The sequence below is a fragment of the Protopterus annectens genome, chromosome 5.part1, assembly GCF_019279795.1.
Source record: "Protopterus annectens isolate FY-2018-M chromosome 5.part1, PAN1.0, whole genome shotgun sequence".
In the NCBI taxonomy this organism is placed as follows: Eukaryota; Metazoa; Chordata; order Ceratodontiformes; family Protopteridae; genus Protopterus; species Protopterus annectens.
In genome coordinates, this window is record NC_056736.1 from 657,802,186 (window position 1) to 657,824,956 (window position 22,771).

The window sequence follows — 22,771 nt, forward strand, 5'->3', positions numbered from 1 at the left end:
TTATGGATTTTGCTCTATCATGTAACAGCTTTCTCCTCTTATTGTAAAGTTTGTTTATGGCTGGGGTCCACCAGACTGGACGTTTGCCCTTGGTGGAAGGAGTCTTGGTTTTATTAGGGATTGCCTGATCCATGCAGTCCTGGAGGTGTTCGTAGAAGATATTTGTAAGGGCTTCCGCAGCTTGGGTTGTGGTTTCCACTGGCTCGGGGGCCTTGAAGGATACCACACCAGTCTTGAGTAGTGTGAAGTTTGCTTTAGAGAAGTTCTTCACTGTGGTCTTTTTTGTTTGGGGTGGGGGCGGGATGTGAATTTCCAGTGAGATTAGTTTATGATTTGATCTCACCAATGAGGGATATACTTCCGGTGTGGAGCATTTTGTCCCCATGTTTGTGATGATGAGATCTAGTATATTTTCTCCTCTTGTGGGAACGGTGACTAGTTGTTCCATGGCATTTGAATTTATGAACTCCAGGAACCTTTGGGCTAAAAAGTTGGGGCTTGAGTAATGTTCCCAGTCTATATTCGGGTAGTTGAAGTCACCCAATATAATGGTGTTTGGAGATACATTTATACCCTCCAGTGTCTTCAGGAAGGATGTGTGGGGTGGGGTTCCTGAGTTTGAGAGGGTGGCCTGTAGCATGCTACAAATTGTAGAGCAGTTTTGCCTATGGTTAATTGCACCTGGATGGTTTCCGATGCTTCGTGCATTGCCACCAACCTGGAGGTGTGGGTATCCTTGATGAATATGGATACACCCCCTCCTTTTGTGGTGTGGTCCGGGTTTAATGTAAACTGTTTATTTCTGTATGAGAATGTGTGTGGGTATGTACGTATGTGTATGGAATTTAAATTTGTTGTTCTGTTTGTATGAGATATAAAGTGTGTGTGTTACTGTGTGAGAGTAGGTGTGTGTGTGTATGGAATTTAAACTAGCTGTGTGTGTGTTGCTTTGTGAGAGAGTCGCTGTATGTGTGTGCTGCTGGGGCAGAACAGAGAAGGTAGGTGTGTGCATAATTTAATCTAGTAGTATGTATGAGAGCAGAATTGGAGTGTGTGGAATTCAAAGTAGTTGTTAGTCACTGTATGAAAGAGAAGGGGTGTGTGTGTGTGTGTGTGTGTGTGTGTGTGTGTGTGTGTGTGTGTGTGTGTGTGTGTTGAACTGGCTTCTAATCCAGTCCAGGACCGGTTCATTTTTTCATTTGTAGCTTGCTTTGTTCTGTGGCATGAATGTTAGTTGAGAACTTCAGTAAAGGGAAAATGACAGAAAGTTTGATGACTGGAATAAAACGTACAGCCTAAAAAAATGATCAGCAGCTCCAAAAGAGTAGATCGGAAGGTTTTCTTAGTGGGATAGCAAAAGCCGATAATTTTTCAGTAGACTGTTACAATACAGAAAGGCAGTGGAGGACTCAAGTTTAATCCTGTAGATGGTGCTGTAAGATTCGCTGGGTACACTAGGAGTGTCTTCATGAGGGAAGTGTTTTCAAACTGTGAGTACTAGTCTATGTAGTATTTCAACTGTAGAGCTTTCTTCACGTATTTTTTGGGTTTACATCAGGTGAAAGTTAAACAAATGTGTTTGGGAGTATAAAACTAGCAAAGAGGTTAAAGTGGCTGTTGGTAAGAATTAGAAATAGTGTGTAGAGTAGATGTTGTTCTCTGTAGTTTCGTTTTTTAGGCTGTTCAGTATTCACTGTGTAACTGCTGTAACCACTTGCAAGCTTCTCAGTATACCATTCAACTGTCCCTGATTTTTACTCTAATTTTAGCTCTTTTCCTCTTAATCCTTTTCAAAAAGGGTGAGTTTTACAGACCATATGCTACACTTAAAATTGCAGATTTCATTTACTTGATAAATTAATTCACATGTGAATTTGATCTGAAGATGCCTCAGATTAATTGTACTATATATTAAAGATGCAGCATGCCCCTGACTATTTCTGGAATTGTTCCTGGTAATTTTGTTGAAAGTTCTCAGTATGATGCAGATGTAAGTTTACAGTTAAGTCTCCTGTGCTACTGTAACAATAGTGCATTTAGCTGTAAAGCAGAAGCTGATTGTAAAATGGATGTTTAGAATTTCAATACCAAACCTTAACTGTATTGCTTTTGTTAAATACTTGAAACTTTAGACTGTCATAGTAGGGCTTAGTTTTTTAGCACTGTAAGCAGCCAGTCAGTTGTATTTATATCATATAACAGTTTTTCTATGAAGCTGCTGCTTTACTAAAATGAATCATTTTCTATAGTGTTTATAATTACTGTACTAAATAATTCTTTAGTACATCTCCAATTAATATAGTTTATGCCACTAATCTCTTAACCATCATGTAGGACTGCTTTTGGTATTGCAATGTGGAATTTTAAATATGTAGTGTTTTTAATGTGATTTGTGACACTTAGCAGAGGTGTATCCGTGTCATTCATGGCTTGGTCTGAAGCAACAGTATGTGTATGCAATAGCGTAGTTGGTGTGACATGAGCTGCAGAAGGCCGTGTTAAAAGTAATCTGATATAGTAAGTTGTAGTAATATATGTGTGTCTGTATGTATCCTGGAGACTGTTTTATGTTGATCGGCTTCAGTTGAGTTGAGACTGTAGTCTTTTTTTATATTTCTGTTGCCAGTTTATTTTTGTTTGAGAACGAGTAAGTCACTTAGTTCTTAGTTGCTCATAAACATGTCCATCAATGGGGCACATTCTTTTTTATCAACGCTGTCATCTGATAAAGAACCATTATATATGGTAGGCATGAGAAACCACTCCTGAAAAGTGGTCAGATACAAGCAAATGAATGTCTTATTTTTATGAAGGAAGAGTCCTCCATAAATACATATTGTCCTCTAAGAGTTTACTGTTGTGCCAGGAAAGGGGGAAGCTTGTCTGTTTCTCATAATTTGTGGTTTTCTGGCAAATCAGGGAGCACTGAAGTCACTAAATAGCAATGCAAGCAAAACTATCCCTATTTTTTTGGCCATTGTATCCACATTATTTTAGGCTCTGTCCAGACTTTTTGCACTAAGAGGTTGAGAGGTATACATACCTCTCAACTGTCCAGATTTTTGCCTTATATCTTTGGCCTAATCCTCATTAAAGTTACGTTTTTTTTAGCAAATCACTGAGGATTGAAATGACATTTGAGTTTCAGCCCTCATTTCCTTCAGAGAATGAATGCCAAGACAAATGCTGTTATTCTAGCAACTTTCTATGTCTAAGAACAATATTTATAATCTGTCCCTGTTTGGGTGGCCTTTGACCCCCCCCCCCGATATTTTAGGCTTCGTTCAGATTTCTTGTGCTAAGAGGTTGAGCAGTATGGAGGCATGGTATGTAATGTCCTAGTTGCTGATTTATTTGTTGCATTTTAAGAGGGTATAGGGGTTTTGCATTCCTTAGTGTGCCATCCTTTAAGATGCCTAGTTACTATGAACTTGTATGTTTCTACCTTTTTTTCTTTAATGCAATGTAGGCAATTAATTCTTCAAGGGCAGCAAGCACTAAATTTGTAGATGGAACAGTGAAATGTAATGTTCTTTGTCAGTAATAGCATCTTCATTAGTTACAAATCTCTCTAATGTAGAATTATTCAGATGTTTACTTCTACAGAGATTGTGCTTATTGACTGATACTGTTTGAGGGGCCTTTTATGGTTAAAATGTTCTGAAATGGGCAGGTTTGTCATTATTGGGTCATACATTTTGTTTCATTACTTACTGGAAACATGTTCAAAACTACACATTTAACACACTGTAAGAAGTGTAAATGTTTTCAGTGTGCAACTAGCTGTTTTTTTGTTTATCAAATGGCACACTATTTATTTTGTAAAATCTGAAAGCAGTGTTAATAGCATAATTGCCTTTGGTGCAGAAGCCTGTGGATTCCACTCCCACACCATGTAGATGGAGTGCTGATATGCAGTGCCCATATTATTGTTGATTATTTGATGCATTATAAGGGGGGATAGGGGTTCTACACTCCTGAGTATGGCCTTTTGTATGAGATACCTAGTGATTGTGAACTTGTTGATCACTTCCTATTGCAATATTACCAACTTAACAAATTTTTATTGTAATATAGGCAATTAATTTTTCAAGGGCAGCAGGCACTGAATTTGTAGATAACATTGATATGTAAAGTTGTTTGCCAGTAGCAACCTCGTCATTAGTTACAGATTTCATTAATGTGGAATTCATGATTTTATTTCTGCAGAGATTGTGCGTGTGGAGTAATATTGGTGGATTGTAATGACAGAAGCCTTGAGTGGCCTTTTATTGTTGACATTTTTTGAAATGGGTAGTGTTTGGTTCATAAATTTTGTCTCGTTGCTTAAAAGAATGTTTATACTACAAATTTAAAACACATTCTAACAAGTGGTGCTGTATTATACAAGGAATATAATTCAATACAATCAGGAAAGTGAATTAAAGAATAAATACATGTATGCATGTCCCTAAACAAATGTGCAAGGATTTTGAAAACAGCCCAAAGGTAAACTTAATTCTCCAACCAGATGCATTTCTATGAATGTGAGTTTTCATGCTGTTTCAATGAATATGAGTTTTGCCATTTCAATGAATGAGAGTTTCATGGGCAGACAAGTTTACTGCTCATGCTAAGTCTGTTTTCATTGTGAGACTGTATTGTTTGTTTAGCAAGTGGCTGTCTGTGTTTGTGCTATTTTGTTTCAATATCTGTAATCATTGTAGAAGCACATAATAGAACATATGCATGGTAACTGGTGAGATAACCAAACAATGGAACAGTGGAATGGCTGAGGAGGGGGCAGGGGTTGCTGCAGGAGGGGCTGCTCTGGGGTGGTGGTCTAGTACCCTTCCTAGAACCCTATTTGACCATGATCTGGCTCTTGTATTTAAAGTAGAAAATACATATGCAATGGTAGCTGCAGTATAACTACATAACAAGGTATCTTTTTCGTATGCATTTAAATAATTTAAGGAAATGACTGGAGTGGCCTTATTGGGGAATGACCCAGTGGGCGTGGCTCAAATAGGGGTGTTTCATGAGTGTGGTGTGGGTGGAGCTTAAGGGGCACCTGAGCACTACTTCGCCTAGGTCGCCATTTTGGCTAAGGCCGGCCCTGACTAAAACATAAAGTATACGAGTCAAAATCCTTGAATGTACTTTTTGCTTTTGTGTTCCAGGACATCTTGAGATGCCAGTTTTTATAAGCTTAACCCAGCTCATATAATAAGAGGTATTTGTTCTTGCAGGGAAAGTACATCAGTAAAATGAATGCGTTTCCTCTCATGCCAACCTCTCTTTATCAACTCTCCTGTTGAGCAGCTGATATTTGTGGTTTCCCAGATTTTCACTGAAATTATTTTTACACATCTGTTCCAAATGTTTTACAAGTCTATAAATAGGGCACTTACAACTGTAGACGTAGCTTTTATTATCATTATCTGCAGATATCAGTCTCCACGGAAAGTTCGTTTTCTTAAAGTTTGTTCATTAACTACAGTGTTGACTAAATATATAAAAACAGTTCTATAATTCTCAGGTTGTGGTAGCAGAAGCCTGAGTTAATTGGTTTGCCTGCTATTTTATGCTGCACTCATCCTTGGTTTTCTGTCAAGTGTTTTTGATTTTGGACATAGTAGATTAAACAATGGGTGCCAGCAGAGGTGAAAATGGTTCTATCCAACTTGATGAGGTGCCAAGTGCATTGGTTTTGACTTTCATTTCATTGAATGAGAGGTTTAAATGCTGAGCTCTTTTGTCTTATGCATTTCAATGCATGTATTCATTTGAACGTGTTAACCAGTGTAATCTATTCTTGCATTCATTACAAAGTTGTAAACTCAGATATTGTCTAGGTGCATCATGTGGAGAGAGAAGGCTTGGCTTAAATGTTTGGGAGTGGTTATGCTGTTTTATTAAATAATGTGTGCTGCTTTCTATTGAATTACACTCAGTTGTGGTACTCACAGGCATAAGGGAAGGTTTGACAAGAGTTGGTGCATTTTTTTTTGTAATTAAATTTTAAGATTTATATTTATTTATTTTTTATCTATTTTTTTTTTTTTTTTTTATTTTTACATTTGTTGACCGGGGTAGTCCAACTGGATATATGTTCATTTTCAGCTGAGGCCCGGGGAGAAAAGCTCCAACCAAAGACATGATAGCTTAATACATTTCATTACAGTCACACATGAAAGTACATAGAAGGTCACTGCTTCCTACTTGTTAAGAATTTTACGTTTGGTGGTTGGTGACAGTGGGATTATAACTTGACTGTCACAATTTGCTGTAGGTGACTTGAATTTTGGAGTAAGTTTTATAGGTAATAACTATATTCTGCTGTTTAAGTTGTTCTGTAGAGCTTGTGGAAGTTGTTCTGTAGAGCTTGTGGAAGTCATCTGGAAAAACAGTCAGCTTTGTAAGAGATGGCGGCTCAAAGAGTTAATGGGACTTTAGACTACACACTTGGACGTTACAGGTAAATTACAGGTAAATTAACATTTTCATGTTTGGGAGATTCTGATTTAGATGGTGTGTTATTGATGGCATGCATCTCTTATAGGTTCATAGGAGGTTACTGGGCTAATGGCCCTAGAGCCCTTACAAGCCTAGCCATATTTATCCCAAGTTGCCCCAATTGTCAGCGGTTAGGTGAGTGAAGTTTGCAGAGGTAATGGTCTATGGTAGTTAATATTGACTTTCTTTGTCCAGTAGAGACATGGACACCACCCTTAAACCTTAGCAAGGATATAAATAGGGACGGGTGCTGGAGGATTTTTATTCACCACCAGACCCCTATGCTGTGGGAATAAAATCCCCGGTCATGTGAGGGCAGCACACCTGCTGACCTAGTATAAACCTATGAACCCCAGAAGTGAATTTGTGGTCACCCATCCATTGATCTAGGTTGCGTTTGAAGAGGGTCAGGGAGGGGCTCTGCTTCACATGTATTGAAAGCTTATTCCAGAGAAGTGGCAGTCTTTGGGAGATGTATCTATCTCTCCAGCATGACCTGTTCATGTCAGAGGCTAGTTTAAGATCCCTGGAGTGAGTGACCCTCCTGCAGTTTGATTTACGAATGTGTAGCATTTCCATCAGGGCTGGGTCAGAGACTACCTTGTAACCCAGGCACAGGTCACCCCTTAGCAACCTGTAGGAGATAGAATACAGTGACAGGGCTTTCACTCTTCCGCATAAGACTTGTTTCATGTACCCTTTAATTTCTTGGTGAGAAACCTTTGTGGTCTCTCCAATTGTTGCAGGTATCTGGTGAGGTATATGCAAAAGGGAGCATTGTACGCAATTATTGATCTGATGAGGGCCGAGTATAATGGAATTATAACATCCTTAGATCTAGATACAATGCCTTTACTTATAAGAGAAGGATTTCCTTACTACTGTGGATAAATGGTGGTCAAAGATAAGATTACTATCAGCCTCAGTACACAGATCATATACCACTGGGATCTACACTTAGGGGGTTGATGTCTGTAATGTAATTAGCAGGGATTTATAAGAAATAAATTCCAAACAGTAAGGGGTCAAACACAAAAACCTGTGGTATGCTACTGATGACTGGTCTTTTGCTGGAAGTAAAGTCACCCACTTTGACAGTATTTGTCCTGTCAGTGAGCCAGTTGACTACCCATCTGGTAATGTAGCGGTTAATTCCCAAATGGGAGTTTCTCAATAATACCTGAGTGAGGGATTGCGTCAAATGTCTTGGCTAGGTCAAGCTAGGTGGTATGCACTGTCTTTCCCTTGTCCAGGGCTTTGATGACTTTATCAAAGAAGGCAACCATGTTTAAAAGACATGATCTACCTTTAATGAATCTGAACTGGATTGAATCTGAACTGGATTAAGTCCAGAGTTTGTAGATTAGCTATGTCCTTGTTAATAAGGTCCATAATGATTTTTTTGCATGGTCTTGTAGATGAGGCTACTCAAGCTTATGGGCCTGTAATTCCCAGGATTGGTTTATGGTCCCCCTTTGTGCAGAGGAATTACTGTTGCTGTTCTCCATTCCACTGGAACATAGCCAGTTCACATGCTGTGGTTAAACAGGGATCCCAGTCAGTCTGCTGCGTCATGTTTTAAGTTGTTTAAAAGGCGACCTGGGATTTTGTCTGGTCCCATTGATGCTGTGTTTTTGGCCTTGAAGAGCACCAAGACGACCTGCTGCCTTGAGATAATGGGCTGAGGAATGGTGTCAGGTATACTTTTTGACTGGAGAGGACAGGAGGTGAAATTTGCTTCAAATTTGTAAGCTAGGTTGAGTATGGGTGATGTTATCCAGTTAAGCGCATAGCTAGGTGTTCTCTTTTAGATTCTGGACATAGTTAAATGATGCCTTGTGATTTTCCTTAGCCTGGGGGGCTATTTTTGCTTTGTAATTAGCTTTGGAGGACTTGACAAGATCTCTAATTTGTTTGTTTAAGCTGGAGAGGGATTTCTTCCTCTGCTGAGCCAGTTCCTTCTTGTCCTTGGACATTAGTTTCTTTCTCTTGTTGTATATAGTGATCCAATTCTAATTCCGTGATCCAATTCTAATTCCTCCTTCTGGAAAATGCAAAGTGGCTTGAACACTGTGTTTTAAACCAGTTTAATGAAAAATATCTTTCTGGGTATTTATACCATAAATGCACTCTTGCTATTGTTATAGGAGTATATGTACATGACAGCTGGAATGTGCATAATTCCCTGAGCAGTACTAATGGTTTCTGTAGGTTGTGCCAATACAAAAAGATTAATAGCCATTGACTTAGTTTAGTATAGCTTCATGACATTCCCCCAGTCTCAGGTCATTCACACCCACATGTACAATGACAGAGTCATATTTGTACCTGTTGTTGAGGGACCTGAGTGCGTGCGTTATGTGACAGATCCTGGCACCTGTGTGGCAATATGAAGTCAAGGAAATGTTGTTATTAGATATCTAGATAAAGTTAGGAAGTGAGTCAAAAGGGGGACTAAGGAGGTGTAAGGTTATGAATAGGAACTTGTGCATATTTAGAAATATTGTTATCCTGAGGTTGAGCAAAAAGACACATTTTGGCTAGGAACTACTTCAGAATGGTTTTAAAGGACTGGAGGGAGGATATTGATCTGATGGATATAGGTAAGGAGTCCAGGGCCTTAGAAACATAGTATAAATATAGGTCATGCCCTGCAGATTTGATAGGGATGTGAACAGAAAGGTTTTTCCTCACTGAGTCATACTGATGGAGTACGAACATAGTTGTATAGAATGGTATTTATTTAGTGTTAGACAAGCAGATGGTTGCTGGATAATGTTGTAGGTGGGAAGAAGCTCTGTATATGTTAGTTGATGGGCTAGTTCTAACCAATTTAGGCTTTCAGTACTGTACAGTAGTGGGTTTTGAAAGGGGCATTTGCTGCAAATTTAGCCACTTTGTTATAGCATTGCTCAAAGTTTGATTTTGGTGTGGCATTATATTAAAGAAGTACCTCACACTTAGTTCTGCACAGGTATGGGTGTGTTGGCAGTGATTGACAGGGAAAATGGGGGTGGAAATGTGGAATGACTGGCAGGCATGCTAATTTGCATGTCACGATTTTTTTAGTGGAAACTGCTTAATATTCACGCAAGAAATGAGCTCCAACCCCATCAAGCAGCCGTTAGTGATTAACAGGAAGTAATTATTACTGTCACTCCTTGTTTTTGCAGGAAGGGCAAGCCCCCCTCCACACCCTTGTGGGGGCGCTATACCCCCCACACCCCCCGCTTCTTTACACAGGTGGATGCCTGAAAGACAGGTGACAAGTTAAGCTCTGAACAAGTGCTGTGCAACGGTGCTGTTACCATTTCTTAAGACATATTCAGCTGGTAAAATGTAACACTCAATATACTCTAACACTCAATACAGTTTAGAGAAACTATTTTGTGGTGTAACCTGTGTCTGATTGCATGAATGAAAAGTGACATCGGTGTCAAAGTTAAAAAAAAAAAAACATAGAAACAAAAACCCACTCCTGTGCTCTTGTCCTGCCCACAGAACCCATTCATCAATATTCATGTCCACACTTTGGCCCAGGAATGAATATTCAGCCGATTCCAGGAATTGTCGGCCTGGAGGCGTGTTTAGGGCAGGATTTGCTACTGCACATCCTGCGAGGCACTTCTCTAATATTTTACCTTTGGTGCTGCCTGGAAGTTAGTAAGAATGGGTGCTCAATAAACTAGTGAGGGCAGGTGCTAAGTTATGGTGAGTGTAGCTTTAGTTGTGTTGGTGAGAATGTTTCTGGATCTCTACAGCATTCCAAGTTTTTGGTGAGTTTTCCTATGCATTTTTGTATGCACATTTCAAATGTAAGATTATAGGTTCATAGATAAGGTAAGTACTAGGATAGCTGCTCTTGCTGGCCACTTTGTCTAGCTAATTTCCCTTTTTGTGTTCCCAATAGGTTATAGATTGGCCTTACCTGTCTCAAGGTTGATAATTAAATATTACCCCAATGAGAATAACTGGGATCATACCATAGATAATTCGAGTGGACCCATGCATGGGATAAAGCATTTAGGAGCTGCAGCTGCCCATTTGTAGTGCATGGGGAAGTTCTGGGGTAAATTTTCTGTTCCCATCCATATACCTTGGTTGCACTTGAAAATGGACAAGGAGGAACTTTGTTTTATGTGGATGGGGAGTCTGTTCCACATCAGTGGTATCCTCTGCAAAATATACCTGTCCCTCCAAACTGTTCTATTAATGTTGCAGAAGAGGTTTAAATGCTTAGGCAAAGAATTTACGATGACATCTGACTTACTGATGTGCAGTAGATCCATTAGTAATAGGTCAGAGGATGCCTTCTATGCCAGACACAGGTCACATCTTTGGAGTCTGTAGGATACTGATTGTACTGATAGAGGTTTCAGTCAGTCCATGTAGGATCTGTTGTTTAGGCCTTGTATCCTTTCAGTAAGGTATCTTTGTGTGAGCTCCAGTTGTTGCATGTGTCTGAACACATACATGCCAAAGGGGACATTATGTGCAATGACTGGCCCAGTCAAGGCTGAGTAAAAGGGGTCAAAGACATCCCTAGAGCTAGACACAATCCCTTTGTTTATAGTCTGTACAGTATAGAAGGACTTCCTTCCAACAATAGACACTTGGTCAACATTTAAGTCACTGTCCACATAAGTTCCCAAATCTGGAACAACTGGGACAAGACTTGGGGGCGTATTGTCAGTGTGGTAGTTCCCAGGGGTACATGACTTCCCAAAAGATACAGTAATGGCTTTTTGGTTATTTAGTTTTAGACCATGATTCTGACACCAGTTATTTATTTGAGACAAGCCTCCCTGTAGGATGGCCAAGTCATTTGATGAATCAGTGACTGCTCCTAGCTTGCAGTCCTCTGCAAACTTAGTTGTCATCATCCACTTTTATTATTATTATTATTATTAGTCAGTATTACTTATAATCATTCACTATCCTCCCTCATTATTTGCTATTAGAGGTGATTTCTGATGGGGTATTATTAAGTGAGAGGATTTTAAATGTTGTTTTTCATGAGAGCGCTCTGGGGAAAACAGTAGTATTGGGGGGGAGTGAGCATGGGTTGTGAGTTACAAAGCCATGTTTGAGTGTCTGTTACAGCTTCCTGAGTACTTTTTTGGAGGTATGCCAAGTTATCTGATACACGTATGAGTGTCAAGTCATCAGTGTATTGTAGTAGGGAAGCATGTTGTGTGGATCAGTGGGGGGTGCTTGTGTGTTAAAGAGAAGGAGGCCAAGGATAGAGCCTTGTGGTACACTGGTGGTGACTGGGAGGTATGGAGAGAGGGTGGAGTGCCATTTTACTAACTGATACCTATTGGACAATAGCTCTTGAACCATAGACGGGTGCTCTGCGATAAACCTAATGTGGACATTTCAAGCAGAAGTTTGCTGTGGCAAATTGTGTTGAAGGCTTTAGACCAGTATAGAAATAAGGGGGATACTAGTTTGTCATTATCTCTTTCTTTATTAACAGTACCTATGAGGGTTAGAGGCGCAGTGTTAGTTATATGGGGGGTATGGAAGCCATGTTTTGCCATTTTTTTAGAAATTGTGGGTTTAGCACGATGGTAAATTTTTTCACCTCGTAAACACAGAGTACACAGTTTGATTCTGACTTCAGGGCAATTAGCCTGCTATTCGCATATGAACCTAAGGTCACTTTAGGTCTAAGGTTAGTGATGTCTGTTGAATTTCCTACTTTGTATAGATAGAAAATATGTGATTGCTTTCAAAGAAAGGGAATATGGAATTCCTACACTGACCGATTTATAAGGATTGAAATAATGTCATTGTATAATAGCAATAACCGACTCCGTGGTTGTGGTATATTGAAATTTAACCACGGTTGACTTTATTTAATCACTCTGGCTTCACCTCATGATTAAACCATGCCAACCATGGATAAATCTTCAATATACCACCACATCGTTGGTTATTGCTTAATTAATAGGTAAACAAACAGATAAACATACAGTTAAATAAAGAGGTAAGGGGAATGAATTAAATGATTTGAAAAGAGGGTAAGTTTCATTCATGGTACTTTGGAGAGTACAACGCACTTCTATTTGTTGTTTTCTTTACTTCTTAAAGTAAACAATTAAATGCTTGTTTACAGATACCTTGTAATGTGTGTACATAGTTGGTATCCTTACAGGACAAAAAACACAGTGGGGGATATTCAGAAAGGAAAAATAGTACAGTGTATAAACTAAACTATGCAGTAATAGGCTAATGGCCCTGGAGCCTTTACAAGCCTAGCCCATAGGATTACCCTGGCATCATGCCACCCGACCTTAGTTCCCAGTGCCTCTGTCGAGTAGAGCCACTGGAGTGATCGCTAGGGTGAATTTTCTATTTCCCATTCACTCATCAAGATTTCTCTTGAAGAGGGCCAGTGAGGTGCTCTGTTTGACATGTATGGGAAGTTTGTTCCATAGCATGGGTAGTCTCTGGGTTATGAACCTGTCCCTCCAGCACGTTCTGTTGATTGTGGTAATAAGGTAGAGGTCTCTGGACTGCATGGTGTGGAGGGATTGGGATTTCTTCAGCTGTAGCATTTCCAGCAGGGCTGGGTCAGACATGGCTTTTTAAGTCAAACAGAGATCGCCTCTAACTAGGCGATATGAGACAGAGAATAGTTGTAGTTTTTTGAGTCTGTCCATGTAGGACAAGTGTTTAAGGCTTAGGATCCTCTTTGTGAGGTACTTTTGTGGCCTCTCCAGTTGTTGCAGGTGTCTAGTGAGGTTCATAGGTAGGTACTAGGCTATTGGCCCTAGGGCCTATATAAGCCTAGCCAAAAAGGTACCCTGGCTCATGCCAAATGGGGCATTGTACTCGATGATTGGCCTAATGAGGGAAGAGTAGATGGAGACAATGACCTCTTTCTTCCTGGATGCAAAACCCTTAATAATGAGATGTGCCACTTAGAAGGAGTTTCTGAACACAGTGGCAATGTGGTGGTCAAAAGAGAGGTTGCTGTCAACCTGTGTTCCCAGATCTCTTATAATGCCTTCTGTGTTGAGTGGACTACCATAGATATGGTAATTCATGGGAACTGGGTTTTTTCCAAAGGGGATGATGACACATTTTTTGGCATTGAGCTTAAGGCCATGCTTCTGACACCAGTCGTTGGTCTCAGTGAGGCCTTTCTGTAGGATGTCAACATCACTTAGGGAGTTAATAATAGCTCCTAACTTGCAATTGTCTGTGAACTTTGTCAGCCAGAGTTCCTTTGTGTTGGCCTGGATTTCAGAAAAGTAGATACCAAACAGGAGAGGACCCAGGACCAAACCCTGTGGGACTCCACTCCAGTCCTTTTCAACTCCAGTTATTTCCTCCTCTTCTTGAGGTGCTAGAGCCCTAAGCAATTCCTAGAACTTTTCTAATTTCTCTCCAGTCATCTTCTAGGTCTTCAGCCTGGTCCCGGTTGACCTTGGAAGCCTTCTATGACTACTGCTTGCAAGTGATTGTGGCAACCAGTGTTTTTTACTGTGAGCTTATTGTTTCACTGGGGGTGCATTTACAGTCACTGATTGTACCCCATTGTCCTTTCTTTACTTAGTACAAGGAAGTCCTATACTATCAAGCCAATTGCCAGACAGAAGTCTAGAGTGATCTCTCCATCTGTATTCCTACTGCCCCACCCATATGGACCCAGGCAGTTCTCATATCCTAGTCTGTCTACCCAGATAGGTGCATTCAGGTCAGCCATTATCAACACCTATTCCTGCTGTTCTCCTTTATAAAGCATGTTTTAAAATTTTTTTTTTCCCCCCCAAAGGAATTTTTTGTTTTTTTTGGGGGGTTTCCCCCTTTGAGTTTAAAGGAGGGTTTTTGGGCCCCGGGGTTGGGGCCCAAATGGGGCCCTTACAAATTTTTTTGGGGTTAGAAGGGGCAAGTTTTTGGCCTAAATTTGGGTTTTTAAATTTGCAACCCCCTTTGGGGGTTTTTTTTTGGTTTCCCGGGGGGGGGGAGGGGGGGGCCTTGTCCCGTTTTTCCCAAAACCCAACCTGGAGGTGGCGGTATCATGATGAATAACAGGATACACCCCTCCTTTTTGTAATTATTAGTCGGGTTTAATGTAAACTATTTATTTCTGTATATGAGAATGTGTGTAGGTATGTACGTATGTGTATGGAATTTAAATTTGTTATTCTGTTTGTATGAGATATAAAAGTGGCTGTGTGTTACTGTGTGAGAGTAGGTGTGTGTGTATATACCGATTTAAACTAACTGTGTGTGTATGTTGCTTTGTGAGAGAGTGGCTATATGTGTGTATGTGCTGCTAGGGCAGAGCAGAAGGTAGTGTCAATGCATAATTTAATCATATTATGTAGAGCAGAATTGGGTGTGTGGAATTCAGTAGTCGTTAGTTACTGTATGAAAGAAAATTGTGTGTGTGTGTGTGTGTGTGTGTGTGTGTGTGTGTGTGTGTGTGTGTGTGTATTGGCTGGCTCTAATCAGTCAGGACACCTTCCTAATCAGTCAGGACCCGGTTCATTTTCATTTGTAGCTTGCTTTGTTCATAGCATGAATATTGGTGAGAACTTAGTAAAGGAAAGTGACTAGAAAAGTTTGATGACTGGAATAAAACGTGCAACCTAAAATGATCAGCGAAGCTCCAAAAGAGTAGATCAGAAGGGTTTCTTAATTACGGATAGCAAAAGCCGATAATGTTTCAAATGAGCTGTTGTACAATACAGAGAAAGGCAGTGGAAGGACTCAAGTTTAATCCTGTAGATGGTGCTATAAGATTCGCTGGGTACACTAGGAGTGTCTTCATGAGGAAGTGTTTTCAAACTGTGAGTACTAAGTCTATATAGATATTTCAACTTTAGAGCTTTCTTCCACGTATTTTTGAGGTTTACATCAGGTGAAAAGTTAAACAAATGTGTTTTGGGAATATAAGAAAAACTAGCAAAAGAGGTTAAAAGTAGCTGTTGGTAAGAAATTAGAAATAGTGTATTAGAGTAGATGTGTTTTCTCTGTAGTTTTGTTTTTGGGCTGTTCATTATTCACTGTGTAACTTCTTGTAACCTTATGAAGCTTCTCAGTATGCAAATTCAACTGTCCCTGATTTTTTACTCTAATTTTGGCTCTTTTCCTCTTAATCCTTTTCCAAAAATGAGTGAGTTTTACCAGACTATATGCTACACACTTAAAATTGCAGATTTCATTTACTTGATAAATTAAGTCACATGTGAATTTGATCTGAAGATACCTCCAGATTAATTGTACTTTCTATTAAAAGATGCAGCATGCCCTGACTTCTTTCTGGAATTGTTCCTGGTAAGCTTTGTTGAAAGTTCTCCAGTATGGTGCAGATGTAAGGTTACAATTAAGTCTCCTGTGCTACTGTAACAGTGAGTGCATTTAGCTGTAAAGCAGAAGCTGATTGTAAAATGGATATTTAGAATTTCAATACCAAACCTTAACTGTAAATTGCTTTTGTTAAATACTTGAAACTTTAGACTGTCATAGTAGGGCTTGGTTTTTAGCACTATAGCAGCCAGTCAGTTGTATTTATATCGCCTGTAACAGTTTTTTCTATCGAAGCTGCTTCTTTACTAAAATAGATCATTTTCTATAGTGTTTATAATTTTCACTATGCTAAATAATTCTTTAGTGCTTACTCAGATTAATATAGTTATGCATACCATAATCTCTTAACCGCCATCATAACAGGACTGCTTTTGGTATTGCAATGTGGAGTTTAAATATGTAGTGTTTTTAATGTGATTTGTGACACTTAGCAGAAGATGTATCCGTGTCATTCTTGGCTTAGTCTGAAGCAACAGTATGTCAGTATGCAATAAGCGTGGTTAAGTGTGACATGAGCTGCAGAAGGCCGTGTTAAAAGTAATCTGATATAGTAAGTTGTAATATATGACGTGTCTGTATGTATCCTGGAGACTGTTTTATGTTGATCGGCTTCAGTTGAGTTGAGACTGTAGTCTTTTTTATATTTCTGTTTGCCAGTTTATTTTTGTTTGAGAATAGGTAAGTCACTTAGTTCTTAGTTGCTCATAAACATGTGTCCATCAATAGGGCACGATTCTTTTTATCAAGCGCTGTCATCTGATAAAGAACCATTATATATGGTGAGCATGAGAAACCACTCCTGAAAAGTGGTCAGATACAGAACCAAATAGATGTCTTATTTTATGAAGGAAGAGTCACTCCATAAATACATATTATTGTCCTCTAAGAGTTTACTGTTGTGCCAGGAAGGGGAAGCTTGTCTGTTCATAATTTGTGTTTTTTCTGGCCGATGGGGAGTACTGAAGTGACTAAATATGCAGTACAAGCAAACTACCCACTATTTTTGGCCATTGTATCCACATTATTTTAGGCTCTGTCAGATATTTTTTGCACTAAGAGGGTTGAGAGGTATACATACCTCTCAACTGTCAGACCACCAGATCTATATATTTTTGGCTAATCCTCATTAAAGTTATGGTTTTCTAGCAAATCACTGAGGTTGAAATAAGTAAATGTAAACATTTGAGTTTCAGCCCTCATTTCCTTCCAGAGAATGAATGCCGAGACAAATGCTGTTATTCTAGCAACTTTCTATGTCTAAGAACAATATTTATAATCTGTCCCTGTTTGGGTGTGCTTTGACCCCACGATATTTACAAACAGTTCAGATTTCTTGTGCTAAGAGGTTGAAGCGATATGGAGCCATAATGGTATGTAATGTCCTAGTTGCTGGATTTATTTGTTGCATTTTAAGAGGGTATAGGGTTTGCATTCACTTAGTGTACCATCCTTTGTTTAAAGATGCCTAGTTACTATGAGCTTGTATGTTTCTACCATTTTTTCTTTAATGCAATGTGATAGCAGGTGATTAATTCTTTGAGGGCAGCAAGCACTAAATTTGTAGATGGAACAGTGAAATGTAGCACGTTCTTTGTCAGTGATGACATCTTCATTCGTTACAAATCTCTATTAAAATTATTCAGATGTTTACTTCTACAGAGATTGTGCTTATTGACTGATACTGTTTGAGGGGCCTTTTATGGTTAAAATTTCTGGAAATGGGCATGTTTGTCATTATTGGGTGCATACATTTTGTTTCATTACTTACTGGAAACATGTTCAAAGAAACTACACATTTAACACTTACTGTAAGAAGTGTAAATGTTTTCAGTGTGCAACTAGCTGTTTTTGTTTCTCAAATGGCACACTATTTTGTAAAATCTGAAAGCTTGAGTGTTAATAGCATAATTGCCTTTGGTGCAGAAGCCTGTGGATTCCCACTCCACACCATGTAGATGGAGTGCTGATATGCAGTGCCCATATTATTGTTGATTATTTGAAATTCTGCATTATAAGGGGATAGGGGTTCTACACTCCTGAGTAGCAGCCTTTTGTATGAGATACCTAGTGATTGTGAACTTGTTGATCACTTCCTATTGCAATATACCAACAACAAATTTTTATTGTAATATAGGCAATTAATTTTTCAAGGGCAGCAGGCACTGAATTTGTAGATAACATTGATATGTAAAGTTGTTTGCCAGTAGCAACCTCATCATTAGTTACAGATTTCATTAATGTGGAATTAAGAGGATTTTACTTCTGCAGAGATTGTGCAAGTGCAGTAATATTGGTGGATTGTAATGACAGAAGTCTTGAGTGGCCTTTTATTGTTGACATTTTTTGAAATGGGTAGTGTTTGGTTCATAAATTTTGTCTCGTTGCTTAAAAGAATGTTTATACTACAAATTTAAAACACATTCTAACAAGTGGTGCTGTATTATACAAGGAATATAATTCAATACAATCAGGAAAGTGAATTAAAGAATAAATACATGTATGCATGTCCCTAAACAAATGTGCAAGGATTTTGAAAACAGCCCAAAAGGTAAGTAATTCTCCAACCAGATGCATTTCTATGAATGTGAGTTTTCATGCTGTTTCAATGAATATGAGTGTTTGCCATTTCAATGAATGAGAGTTTCATGGGCGAACAAGTTTACTGCTCATGCTAAGTCTGTTTTCATTGTGAGACTGTATTGTTTGTTTAGCAAGTGGCTGTCTGTGTTTGTGCTATTTTGTTTCAATATCTGTAATTATTGTAGAAGCACATAATAGAACATATGCATGGTAACTGGTGAGATAACCAAATAATGGAACAGTGAAATGGCTGAGGAGGGGCGAGGGGTTGCTGGAGGGAGCTGCTCTGGGTGGTGGTCTAGTACCCTTCCTAGAACCCTATTTTGACCATGATCTGGCTCTTGTATTTAAAGTAGAAAATACATATGCAATGGTAGCTGCAGTATAACTACATAACAAGGTATCTTTTTCGTATGCATTTAAATAATTTAAGGAAATGACTGGAATGGCCTTATTGGGGAATGACCCAGTGGGCGTGGCTCATAGGGGTGTTTCATGAGTGTGGTGTGGGTGGTGCTCAAGGGGCACCCGAGCACTACTCGCCCTAGGTCGCCATTTCGGCTAAGGCCGGCCCTATTAAAAACATAAAAAGTATCGAGTCAAAATCCTTGAATGTACTTTTTGCTTTTGTGTTCCAGGACATCTTGAGATGCCAGTTTTTATAAAGCAACCCAGCTCATATAATAAGAGGTATTTGTTCTTGCAGGGAAAGTACATCAGTAAAATGAATGCGTTTCCTCTCATGCCAACCTCTCTTTATCAACTCTCCTGTTGAGCAGCTGATATTTGTGGTTTCCCAGATTTTCACTGAAATTATTTTTACACATCTGTTCCAAATGTTTTACAAGCCTATAAATAGGGCACTTACAACTGTAGACGTAGCTTTTATTATCATTATCTGCAGATATCAGTCTCCACGGAAAGTTCGTTTTCTTAAAGTTTGTTCATTAACTACAGTGTTGACTAAATATATAAAAACAGTTCTGTAATTCTCAGGTTGTGGTAGCAGAAGCCTGGGTTTGCCTGCTATTTTATGCTGCACTCATCCTTGGTTTTCTGTCAAGTGTTTTTGATTTTGGACATAGTAGATTAAACAATGGGTGCCAGCAGAGGTGAAAATGGTTCTATCCAACTTGATGAGGTGCTAAGTGCATTGGTTTTGACTTTCATTTCATTGAATGAGAGGTTTAAATGCTGAGCTCTTTTGTCTTATGCATTTCAATGTATGTATTCATTTGAACGGGTTAACCAGTGTAATCTATTCTTGCATTCATTACAAAGTTGTAAACTCAGATATTGTCTAGGTGCATCATGTGGAGAGAGAAGGCTTGGCTTAAATGTTTGGGGTGGTTATGCTGTTTTATTAAATAATGTGTGCTGTTTTCTATTGAATTACACTCAATTGTGATACTCACAGGCATAAGGGAAGGTTGGACAAGAGATAGTGCAGCTTTTTTTTTGTAATTAAATTTTAAGATTTATATTTATTTTTTTTTTTTTTTTTTTTTTTACATTTGTTGACCGTGGTAGTCCAACTGGTTATATGTTCATTTTCAGCTGAGGCCGGGTAAAACCTCCAACCAAAGACATGATAGCTTAATACATTTCATTACAGTCACACATGAAAGTACATAGAAGGTCACTGCTTCCTACTTAAGAATTTTACGTTTGATGGTTGGTGACAGTGGGATTATAACTTGACTGTCACAATTTGCTGTAGGTGACTTGAATTTTGGAGTAAGTTTTATAGGTAATAACTATATTCTGCTGTTTAAGTTGTTCTGTAGAGCTTGTGGAAGTCATCTGGAGAAACAGTCAGCTTTGTAAGAGATGGCTGCTTGAAGAGTTAATGGGACTTTAGACTACACACTTGGACGTTACAGGTAAATTACAGGTAAATTAACATTTTCATGTTTGGGAGATTCTGATTTAGATGGTGTGTTATTGATGGCATGCATCTCTTATAGGTTCATAGGAGGTTACTGGGCTAATGGCCCTAGAGCCCTTACAAGCCTAGCCATATTTATCCCAAGTTGCCCCAATTGTCAGCGGTTAGGTGAGTGAAGTTTGCAGAGGTAATGGTCTATGGTAGTTAATATTGACTTTCTTTGTCCAGTAGAGACATGGACACCACCCCAGAAGTGAATTTGTGGTCACCCATCCATTGATCTAGGTTGCGTTTGAAGAGGGTTAGGGAGGGGCTCTGCTTCACATGTATTGAAAGCTTATTCCAGAGAAGTGGCAGTCTTTGGGAGATGTATCTCTCCAGCATGACCTGTTCATGTCGGAGGCTAGTTTAAGATCCCTGAAGTGAGTGACCCTCCTGCAGTTTGATTTATGAATGTGTAGCATTTCCATCAGGGCTGGGTCAGAGACTACCTTGTAACCCAGGCACAGGTCACCCCTTAGCAACCTGTAGGAGATAGAATACAGTGACAGGGCTTTCACTCTTCTGCATAAGACTTGTTTCATGTTGCCTTTAATTTCTTGGCGAGAAACCTTTGTGGTCTCTCCAATTGTTGCAGGTATCTGGTGAGGTATATGCAAAAGGGAGCATCGTACGCAATTATTGATCTGATGAGGGCCGAGTATAATGGAATTATAACATCCTTAGATCTAGATACAATGCCTTTACTTATAAGAGAAGGATTTCCTTACTACTGTGGATAAATGGTGGTGGCGAGAAACCTTTGTGGTCTCTCCAATTGTTGCAGGTATCTGGTGAGGTATATGCAAAAGGGAGCATCGTACGAGAAACCTTTGTGGTCTCTCCAATTGTTGCAGGTATCTGGTGAGGTATATGCAAAAGGGAGCATCGTACGCAATTATTGATCTGATGAGGGCCGAGTATAATGGAATTATAACATCCTTAGATCTAGATACAATGCCTTTACTTATAAGAGAAGGATTTCCTTACTACTGTGGATAAATGGTGGTCAAAGTTAAGATTACTATCAGCCTCAGTACACAGATCATATACCACTGGGATCTACACTTGATGTCTGTAATGTAATTAGCAGGGATTTATGAGAAATAAATTCCAAACAGTAAGGGGTCAAACACAAAAACCTGTGGTATGCCACTGATGACTGGTCTTTTGCTGGAGGTAAAGTCACCCACTTTGACAGTATTTGTCCTGTCAGTGAGCCAGTTGACTACCCATCTGGTAATGTAGCGGTTAATTCCCAAATGGCAGAGTTTTTCAATAATACCCGAGTGAGGGATTGCGTCAAATGTCTTGGCTAGGTCAAGCTAGGTGGTATGCACTGTCTTTCCCTTGTCCAGGGCTTTGATGACTTTATCAAAGAAGGCAACCATGTTTAAAAGACATGATCTACCCTTAATGAATCTGAACTGGATTAAGTCCAGAGTTTGTAGATTAGCTCTGTCCTTGTTAATAAGGTCCATAATGATTTTTTCCATGGTCTTGTAGATGAGGCTACTCAAGCTTATGGGCCTGTAATTCCCAGGATTGGTTTATGGTCCCCTTTTGTGCAGAGGAATTACTGTTGCTGTTCTCCATTCCACTGGAACGTAGCCAGTTCACATGCTGTGGTTAAACAGGGATCCCAGTCAGTCTGCTGCGTCATGTTTTAAGTTGTTTAAAAGGCAACCTGGGATTTTGTCTGGTCCCACTGATGCTGTGTTTTTGGCCTTGAAGAGCGCCAAGACGACCTGCTATCTTGAGATAATGGGTTGAGGAACGGTGTCAGGTATACTTTGGGGGTGACTGGAGAGGACAGGAGGTGAAATTTGCTTCAAATTTGTAAGCTAGGTTGAGTATGGGTGATGTTATCCAGTTAAGCGCATAGCTAGGTGTTCTCTTTTAGATTCTGGACATAGTTAAATGATGCCTTGTGATTTTCCTTGGCCTGGGAGGCTATTTTTGCTTTGTAATTCGCTTTGGAGGACTTGACAAGATCTCTAATTTGTTTGTTTAAGCTGGAGAGGGATTTCTTCCTCTGCTGAGCCAGTTCCTTCTTGTCCTTGGACATTCGTTTCTTTCTCTTGTTGTATATAGTGATCCAATTCTAATTCCGTGATCCAATTCTAATTCCTCCTTCTGGAAAATTCAAAGTGGCTTGAACACTGTATTTTAAACCAGTTTAATGAAAAATATCTTTCTGGGTATTTATACCATAAATGCACTCTTGCTATTGTTATAGGAGTATATGTACATGACAGCTGGAATGTGCATAATTCCCTGAGCAGTACTAATGGTTTCTGTAGGTTGTGCCAATACAAAAAGATTAATAGCCATTGACTTAGTTTAGTATAGCTTCATGACATTCCCCCAGTCTCAGGTCATTCACACCCACATGTACAATGACAGAGTCATATTTGTACCTGTTGTTGAGGGACCTGA

The 22,771-nt window shown here is 39.3% G+C and overlaps 1 protein-coding gene across 1 annotated transcript in view; it reads left to right on the plus strand.

Annotated features, from left to right (window-relative positions):
• Positions 1 to 1,496: 1,496 nt before the first annotated feature.
• The window catches only part of MTIF3 (mitochondrial translational initiation factor 3), a 262,702-nt gene continuing 241,427 nt past the window's right edge, over positions 1,497 to 22,771 (plus strand). The window contains exon 1 of the mRNA XM_044073275.1: positions 1,497 to 1,558. The gene's annotated coding sequence lies outside the window, so the exon portion shown is untranslated. The remainder of the gene's footprint in view (positions 1,559 to 22,771) is intronic.